Below are 10,250 nucleotides of genomic sequence, written 5' to 3'. Positions count from 1 at the left end.
TCCTGCAGGTCTGACTTTAGGTAATAATGCAGGGTTTCTAGGCAGGTGTGGGGCAAGGTTGGAATTCCACTCCCAGCAGGCGTTCAGGTCCTCGTAATGCAGCTTAGGCTCCCAGCAGTGGCAGAGAGGAGCCTCCCGAGGAGGGGGTGGGACCGCCCGTCCTGGTAAGCCAGTTTTGCATCTTAGGACCTTGGGGACTTTCTCACTCCTGACCTTCCCGCCCTGGCGTCTCCTCCTTTGCCCTGCACGTCCGGCATCACTTGTGCCTAATGGTGATGTGTGCTGTGTCCCCAAGCTTTTCAGAGTCAGGCTCTGGTGGAGAAGAGCACGTGGTGGGGCTCCCGACCCAAAGCTGCTCCAAGGGCCGGCACACACCCAGACACACGGGGACACACACACACACAGACATACACAGAGACACACACACAAACACACAGACACACATACATTCATAGACCCACACCAAGACACACACAGACACGAACACACACACAGGCAGACATACACACACTCCTCTGCCACTCTTCCATTCATTGTTTCTTTATTGCAACACCCCTAGTTTCCGGTCCCTGCACACAGTAGGCGTCCAACAAGTGCCTACTGGATGAATAGTGCACAGATGATTCCGTTATTCTCTCCTTGCTCCGTTCCTGAGTGTTTTGGTCGGCCTGGAGACACCTGGAGAGGAGAACTAGAAGTGAGGCTGCTCCTGCCTCATTCCTCACAATCCTCTGGTGTGGCCATTTCCACTTTCGGTGGTTTTTAGTATATTGCAAGCCATGGAATTCTTTGAGGATCTGATGAAGGTCACAGACCCACTTCTCCAGTGTGTAAGACATCTGCACATGCGAATGATTTTCTGACTATAATTTCTGGGGCTCCTTCCGTCCCATTCATGAATCTCTGAGGAGTGCATAGGACCCCTGTGAAGGACCTTGGCATTATAGGGCTAGGGAGACCCGGGGGTCTGGGGGGGGAAGTACCTTGCCTGGGGTCCTGAATGACAGAGTTGGAACCAAGACCCAGGTGTCTGGGTCTCAGGCTTAGGGGACCCTCTCACTATCTTGTGCTGATGAATGAATACCATGTAATTAGTTGATACAATAAACAATTAAATCAGACATTCTTCTAGGTCTTCTTCATCCATCAAACCCTCAGCACTGGCAGCTCTGTCACGCGCTCAAATGCCAGTGGTTTCTGGAAGTATGGCATTCTTCCTTGTACTTTGCTATTTTCCTGATGATTATAAATGGGACTGATTACAGCAGAGTTGTATTGGCTGTTCCGCTGAACGTCTGTCTGCCACATAACTGAGAAAGCTCATCCTCAAGCTTGCAAACTGGGATCAAGAGAGCACCCCAATAAAAACAATTTGTCCCAACTGTTGTGACCTGCCATGTTCTGGACTCTGGGACAGGGACGTGTGGTCAGCTCATTCTTCAGTGTTTCATTATGTCCCTTAATGGCTCTGCCACTTCCCCCAATTTCCCAAGCCAGAACCCAGGACATGACCTGACATATCCCTCTTCTCATTGCCCTCAGTCTGATCTCTCATCAAGACTTGTCCAATCTAGCCACTTCTGCCATCTTTGCTGCCACCACTTTTACCAGCCAGGCCACTATTTTTGTAGCCTGGGGAATGGCCACGACCACCCCTGGATGGGTAACCTGCTGAGATATTAGCTAGGGACTGCTTTTCTTTTCACCTTTGCCATCCTGTTTGAGCCAGAACTGTGGTGTGTTAGCCAGGTTAGGCAATGCTTTGCTGCTGTAACAGAAAACCAGTGGGTTCCAAATGGAAACCTACTTTGCACTCATGCAAAAGTTGGCTGCAGTCTTGGTGACAATCTGGGGCCACTGTCCTCCCAGTGGCTGTGAGCTTTGGAATCTTCCATATGGACCCAAGCAGACGTGCTTCCATGATTGCTGCAGGAGGAGAGTTGCTCAGCAGCTCCCGCGTGCTTTCTCCAGGAGTGCTGGCTGTCCCTCCTGCTCACGTTTTACAGGCCACAGGCACTTGCAGGACCACATTTAAATCACAGGAGCAGAGGAACAATGAAAGAAGAGGAACTGGGAGTATCTGCGAGCAGCACTCCCATCCTTACCCCAGGGAGTGGGTGGCGGAATGGGAGCTGATAATAAGGGCGATGGTGTATCACCTCTTGAATCCAAATTTGGATCTAGCTGTGAGACAGAAAGATTCAGGAAATCAACATCAGCCGGATCCAGTTCCCCTCCTGCCACCTTGGGGTGAGTTTGAAGAGGAAGAAGAGAGAATTTTATATAACGGTGCTCACTCCACCTTCTTGGGTTGAATCCTTGGGATAACACTCTAAGTACAGGGACCTAAGGGTCAAGGGACACCTGTGTCTTGGTTGTGCCTGCTGTCTCTTTGATAATCAGCAGCTTTGTTCTCTTCAGTGGCAAGAGAGCAAAGGTCAGGGGTGGCTGGGAGGAGTGCTGGGCGGGGGGAAGCTGGCTGAAAGCAGGGGGTTGTGTGTGGCCCTGGGAGAGGGGGATGGGAAAGGAGTCAGCCCAGGGGAGGGTGGAAGGAGGGGTGGAGTGAGGAGAGCTGGGCCCAGGGGGCTGTGACTTGTGCAGCAGAAGATGCACTGATGAGCTGAACAGCTGAGGACCAGAAGAGGCGGCAGGACCAAAGCTGAGTTCAAGGACCAGAAGTGCCAAGTTACTTGAGAAATGGGTGCTGGGCAGAGGCAAATCGGATCAAATGGAGCAGCCTCTTCCCCACCGAGACCACCTGGGCTGCAGTGTGCATGAGCTCCCTGGCATGTGGCAGGGAGGAGGAGGGCAAGGAGGCAGGGAGGAGAGAAGACACTCAAATTTCATAACCTGTAGGTTTACTCGGAAGGCCTGAGACTGTTTCCTGCATGAGGTTAAACAGAGGCCAGGTGTCAAACCCAACCAGGTTCTAGAAAATAAAGTTGTTCTCTCCTTGGACAACTGAGCCTGTTTGGGGAACCTCATTCATGTGACACCAGTGCCACTCAAAACTGTCATCTAGGTACTAGTCATAGTCAGAAAACTGTTACTGGTTCACAATGAGTAAGTCAAGAAATCAGGAGTGGTTTATAACTTTTATAGCAGTTTGATACTGCTGTGACATGCAAGCGAATTTTCATTGTATTTTACAAAAGCATAGGTTTATGATGGATTGGGGGGAAAGTGGTTGTTCCCTGCAGATCATCTGCAAAGCACTGTTTGGGGTTCCTAAATGGCTTTTCTCATTCCATGCAGGTCCCCTCTAATCTGTTTCCCTCAGTGTGTTCTTCCTAGAATGCAAGCAGGATCCTGACATGCTTTTGTCTACAATCTTCCAGTGATTTTTGCAAGCTCTTTTGCATAAAGACCAGCTTCTTTACAAAGCCTGCAAGCCTATGCATTGTTGTGTCCCTGCTTGTCTCCCCGGCCTCCTCCTCTCTGCTCCCACATTCTTCTCTGCTTTCTGGTCACACTTCCTTTTACAGATCCTCATGAATACCAAGCTCCTTCTGACCTCAGGGCCTTTGCTTGTGCTATGTTCTCCACCTGGCATGCTTTTCCCTCCATCTTGGTGGAGTTGACTCCTATTCTGCCTTCAGATCACAGCTCAAGAATAATCACCACCTCAGAGAGGCCTTCTCTACCCCTGGACTAGTTGAGGCCCTGCTTCTGTCCTTAGTAACACCACCTGTTTACTTGAATATACCTGTAACTTGTTCTTTGCCTGCCTTCCCATAGGTCTGTGAACTCCCAAGAGGGCAAAGAGCTCTCCTCCTTTGTTGACCACCCTATTCCACGGCCTAGCTCAGCTCCTGGTCCTCAATAAATACTTCTTGAATGAATGAGTGAATGAATGAATGAATGGATGAATGCAACTTCAGAACTTGTGGGAAAGGCATTTGAGATTGTGAAGTGTGTCCTTTGGGTGCTAGTCCTTTATTTCATAGAGCAGTTCCTATGCCTCCTTCCTCTGCCCAGAACCTGGCAGCCTGTCCTGAGCTCCTGCTGATAAATCATTTTATTGGCACAGCTGGACAGGAAAAGACAGAGTGAGTAATGGGAGTTGGGCACCGTGTCGTGGACAAAGGCCTGAGTTGACATGGTAACAACAGGCAGACCGATGTGGCCCGGGCAGTAGTCTGGGCCCTGGACACGTCTGAGAACAGGCCCTGGGCCATTTTTCCTCTGTGCTGGGGAGCGTGAAAAGGCCAGGGAGGGGAAGTGTGGAGGGGCTGTGGCCCCCTGCTTTTCCCTGTTGCAGGATGGGCTGGAAGCCCCACGTTTTGGGACATGAGAATGCCTTTTAATATACATATTTTGATGTATAAGATATATTTATGTACTATTAATTAAAATATTATTTTAAATTTTAGATTGCACCATATTTTTAAATTGCAAAAGTAATTCAGTGCTTTTAACAGGATCCATAATGGGTGGCTGTTTGTGTGTAGTGGTTAGACATGGAGGCTTAGGAACCTGGCTGAGTTCAAAACCTGGCTCCATCCTCTCTCAGTTTGGGGAACACGGACAAGTCACTTAATCTCTGTGTGCTTTTGTTTCCTCATAGGCAAACTGAGGATAAAGATGGTACCTACTCAGGGTTTCAGTGAGGGTTGCATGAGACAATGCATGTCATGCACTTAGCATATAGTAAACAGTAATGTCTGGTTTTGTAAGAACAGCCAAACAATTGAGAAGTGAATAAAGAACAAGTCTGTATCTCCCAGGCCACTTTCCAGATGTAAATTCACCTGGCAGTGTCTCCCAGGTATTTAAACCTCTGCAAACATATATAGATAGGACTGGGATGAAGGCAAGGCAAGCCAGGTGTTGGGGCACACAGGATAAGGATGTGCTCACTCTCAGGCCCCAGGCCTGCATTTTCATGGACCTGAGAATGAGCGCATCCTCAAATGTCACACCCTAGTGCCTCACTTGCCTCACCCTAGCCAGGCCCTGACACAGGTAATGAGGACACTTCTGCTTCTGATGATGGCAGACAAGGTAATTTGGACCAGTTCCCCCACTAGGCAGACATATATAACATATATGTATTATATATATACATGCACACACATATACACATGTATGAACACACACACACACTGCTTCAAGGCATTCCAGAGCTAAGATGTAGTAAAAATAGACCAGAATCTGGGGAGGCTAGAGGTCTGGGGAGATGACCAGTATCTGGCAATTCCAGGTGCGATGAGTAGCGAAGAGACTAAGTGGGAATTTCAGCAGCCTCATAGGGTCAGGGCACGAGGATTGGAATTCCGCGCTTATCCAGGGAAGAAGGCTTTGGTGAACCCTCCTTACTTTTGGTTGGAATCCCAAAGGGCTGAACCCTAGGAGTAAAGGTGAAATGGAAGTAGACAGTGAACTAGTAGGGACTAGTTCAGCAGCTGCTCATCTCAATCCTTGCATTTGTATTGAGGTGACCCCATACTGCTAGTTCCTATGGGGAACCAGAAGAAGCAAATATAAAATATCCCTGGAGAAAAATAACATCATCCTAAAGCCTCAGATTATTTCCACAAACAGGTTTACAAATGCAATGTCTGGCATGCAATAAAACCATAATCAAGCATATGAGGAGATGAGCAAAATAAATAACAACTAGCGGAAACAGCAAATGGAACAGACCCTCAGAACCTCCAAATATTGAAGTTATCAGACAGACTTGAGAATAACTCTGTTTACTATGCATGTGATGAGTCGGAAGAAAATACTGTGAATCAAGAATAGAGGAAAAAAAGGATGGTGAGTTGAGAAGAGAAGGAAAGTGAGAAGGTCTAACTGGAGTCCCAAGGACAGAAAAAGAGAATGTGGCAGAAGGAGATATTTGTAGAGATAGTGACTAAGATAGTGACTAAGACTTTCCCCCAAACTGATGAAAGGTATCAAGCCATTGTAAGATGCCCTACAGACCCTAAGCAGGATAAATATATATAAAAAAAATCAATATCGAGGCACATTCTAGAAAATTTATAGGAAATTAAAGCACAGAGAAAATCTTTCCTTTCTTGACTTCAGGGTGGGCAAAAAATCCCCCCATCACCTCACACCATAGGGAGGGTTGGGGGTCACCTGTCATTGCTCACTATGCTGTGGCTGTCTTTTATAGACTGGGAGAGTTGGGGGATTGTGGGGTCAGGTTGTACTTCTCTCAGTGAGCCTCTGAGGTGGGTGTCTGACCTCAAAGTTGAGTGGCTCATTTTAAAACATGGAGGTTCTCAAGATCTCTTTGGTATCAGCTTTAATCCTTGGTGCCATTTTGGAGTGTTTGTTCATTCAGTATGTATTTATGGAGGACCTACTATGTGCAAGGCCCTAGACCTACATCAGCAAAAAAATAAAAACCAGACTAAAATCTTCATGGCACTTACATACTAATGAGGTTAGACAACAATAAACACAAGAAATAAGCTGTTCTGTGTATCTTGGATGATTATCAGTGCTGGAGGGAAAAGTAAACAAGGAAGGGAGTATTGCAATTTTATTATACTGAGAATATAACATTTGAGCAAGGATCTGAAGGAGGTGAGGGAATGAGCTGGACAGCCATCTGGGGGAAGATGCAGCTCCTGCATTTTGTTCTAAGTGTATAGTTTAATCAAGTATTACAAATCACAGATGAATACAAGAGTTAAAAGAGGAGGGGTTGTTTCCATGAACACTATGTTAAATGCTTTGAAAAGGCTTGAAAAGTTGAGTTGCAAAGAAATGCTGTCAAACCAGGGGATGAAAACTAAGAGATTAGCAAAAATAAAAAAAAAGGAAAATCATGAAAATCTGGAAGCGTGCAGCACTCAGTTTACTTCATGTGTGCCTTCTTTAAAGTCTACCACTCCAAAGAGATTGTAATTGGATATCAAAGGTAATATATTACAGTTGTGATTTATGCCAAAAAAAGAGAAGGGAATTCCATTAAGGCTCCTGCGGTCCAAGACAAGACCTTCTCTCCTACCTCAAAAGATTGGCGAACAAATGACATTGCTTTGTTTGAGGTTAAACTAAAACATGTAAGGTATGAATGCATTATGTTTTATGATTCTTCACTTTGGTTTTCTTGAATAACCCACCAAGTACCATTTCTGATATTGGAAGCAAGCCAGTTTGTTGAACACCAGTGAGCAGAAAGCTATTTTTCTGAAAACCAATATGTCCAATTGGCATTCCCCCTGCTTGCCTAAATCCGTCCAGTTCTTTCTTGGAGATCACTGCAGAGAACAGACAGGAGAGAGAGGGAAACTATGAGAAAAAGGAGATGGTGTGAAGTCGATGAACCAAATTCAGGAGACCTAGCCCGGGTTCAGATCATAACTTACCCTGAGAACTTGGATAAGTCATTTTTTCTCTTAGAACCTTTCTCTCTTTATCTGTGACATGGGCACAATAATAGACCCTACCTTATAGAGTTCTTGTAACGATTAAATGAGATGGCGCATTTCTGGAGCTTCGTACACTCTCTGGCATATCAGAAGTGTTCAAGAGTGAGGTGACTATAATGATTTTACTATGGACATGCGTTGAAACTCAAATTGCTATAACTGCATTTGATGGCAGTCCATCTCTCATAGAACCTGGAGTAGACAAACTGGAGCAGACTCAAAGGGGAAGAGGGCCCTCCACCCCAGGAGCAGAATAAGCTCCAGGAGGAGACAGCGAAGCATTGACTTCTGTGGTGGATAATGGTGGTTCATTGGCTCTGAGAGTCCCATGTGGTGTTCAGCCAGAAGATCCTCATTTTGAACAAAGGAAAGTCAGTCCCATCCAATCCCTGGGTGGGATTGGAACTTGGTGAGCAGGAGGGCCCCAACACCAGGACTTTGTAGGTGGACCCGGGAAGTGGCACCGTCTCCAGATGTACTATTTTGGATTTTGAAAGGTGGATAGAGAGCTCATGTTCATGATGTTGAGCTTTTGGTGCACCCTGTCTGGGTCCCCAAACTCCCCTGTGGTCTGTCATCATCATAGGATGTTATCTTCTATACACTTAAAACAAAATGCAGGAGCTGCGATCTTCCCCCAGATGCCTGTCCAGCTCATTCCCTCACCTCCTTCAGATCCTTGCTCAGATGTTATATTCTCAGTATAATAAAATTGCAACACTCCCTTCCTTGCTTACTTTTCCCTCTTACTTAGCATTTCTCAAACTTGGTTCTGCAGAGTTCCTTGAGATGCTAATGCATATTCTGTGTTAAAATGTTCTTGTGCCATATAAATCTGGGAAATATACCATGCTATAGTAGTGATGACAAATGGCTCATATTTTTGGAGGGGAGGTAACCCTTGTGTGCCAGGAACCCTGCTAAATATTTTCCAGAGTTTGTCTCACTTAATTGTCTCAATGTCCCAATAAAGTAGGTACTGTTATAATCCCTACTTCACGTGTGAAGAAATGGAACATGAAGAAGTGATACTCAGAGAGACTAGTTAATTTACTCAAGGTTGCAAAGCAGGTGAGTGGAAAAACAAGGATTTGAACCCCGGTCTTTTGGCCCCAAAGTTGCTGTTCTTAACTTAATAGAATTAAGAGGTTTTTTTTCAGATCCTTGACTTAACAGTGGGTGATCAGGGAATGTAACCAATATCACATCTAGGAATATTTTGAGCAGAGCTGAGGCCTTTGTTTTTCAGACTCAGAAGAATGATATATAGGTAAATGCAAAGCATTTAGGGATATCTTATGTCTATTTGAAAGGATAACAGCTGTTTCCATCTTCAGAATCAACCTGTGCCCTCTCTTCCATATTCAGTCCACAATTAGCATACCAAAGGTTCTGAAAGTCCTGCAGTAAAGAAACCTCTTTATCTTTTTTAACCCAGTTTGTCCCACCCTATTTTTCCTCCAGAATCCTTTCTTTGTTTCCTATTTTCTTTCAGAACATACATTAACAACCATAGGAAGAGTATTCCATGAAACACAGTTTGAGTAATTCCCCTTGTAGGAGAGACATTTAAGGCTGTGTGTAATTTATTCCCCAAATGGGTAAAAAAAACAAAAAACAAAAAACAAAACAAAACAAAAAAACCCAAACCACCCCATTTCATCATGCATTCCCTCTGCTGGTAGGGAATAGGGCAAGAGATCTTTCCTATATAAAGCACAACATAAAATAAACCCAGACATACCCAGTAAAATCTTCTAAAAGATACTGTTCTAAGGATTAGCTACTTGGAATTTCACAACAGGGAGGGCTTTGGAAGGAAATGGCAAATCATGATTTATTGATGTACCCTAAAATTTTCAATGTGTCACAAAGGGAAACTTGACAAGAGGGAACCTCTTAAGAGTCTTGGATGACATTTGCTTGAAATTGGCTTATGGTATTTTCATATCTCCTTTGCAGACCTAGCCCTGGATGACTACATGAGTAATATCTTCCTTTTGAAAGCTTTTCATTCTTTATATCATTTTCTTAGTCCTTGGCAAGATTGCATAGGGGGCTGTATTCATTTCTAATCCATGGAAAAGAAAGCAGGTCTCTCCCTGAGACTCCAACTTCTGTGAAGCATGCAAGATAATGATAGTGTCAAATGGTTATACAGACTTTAAATAGCTATCGATGTAAATATAAAACTGTAAGGCACATGAATAAAAGCCCTTTGAATGCTCCAGAAGGGAAGGTAAGCTTCAGTGAACTTTTGCAAGTACTCAAAAGATACAACCAGAATAAATGGATTTATTGGGAAGCAGTGTGGCAGGAGTACTGGCTGATCACCAAATGCGTTTCCTTTCTTTTTAGGCACAGACAGACCGTATTTCCCAGCCTCCCTTGCACGAGGCATCACCATGCGACTGAGGTGTAGCCAATGGAATGTAAATAGAAATGATGTGGCCTGCCCCCTACAGGGCCCATAAAAACCTCCCACCCACAGTCCTTCTTGTTCTTTTCTCACCCTGGTAACCTTGGAGGCCATGTTGTTTTTGAAGATGGTGAAACCAGGAGATAGAAAGTTCTGGGTTTTTGAGTTACTGTTTGGCAAGAGCTACCCTACTGTTTGGGGAAACTGCTTTGGAATATCACACAAGTGAAAAACATAAACTTCTTTTTTTTTTTTTTAAAGATTTTATTTATTTATTTGAGACAGAGAGAATGAGAGACAGAGAGCATGAGAGGGAGGAGGGTCAGAGGGAGAAGCAGACTCCCTGCCGAGCAGGGAGCCCGATGCGGGACTCGATCCCGGGACTCCAGGATCATGACCTGAGCCGAAGGCAGTCGCTTAACCAACTGAGCCACCCA

The sequence above is a fragment of the Leptonychotes weddellii genome, chromosome 13 (assembly GCF_054177405.1).
Source record: "Leptonychotes weddellii isolate Sample4059 chromosome 13, ASM5417740v2, whole genome shotgun sequence".
Classification (NCBI taxonomy): domain Eukaryota; kingdom Metazoa; phylum Chordata; class Mammalia; order Carnivora; family Phocidae; genus Leptonychotes; species Leptonychotes weddellii.
Note: the sequence above shows the minus strand (reverse complement) of the source record.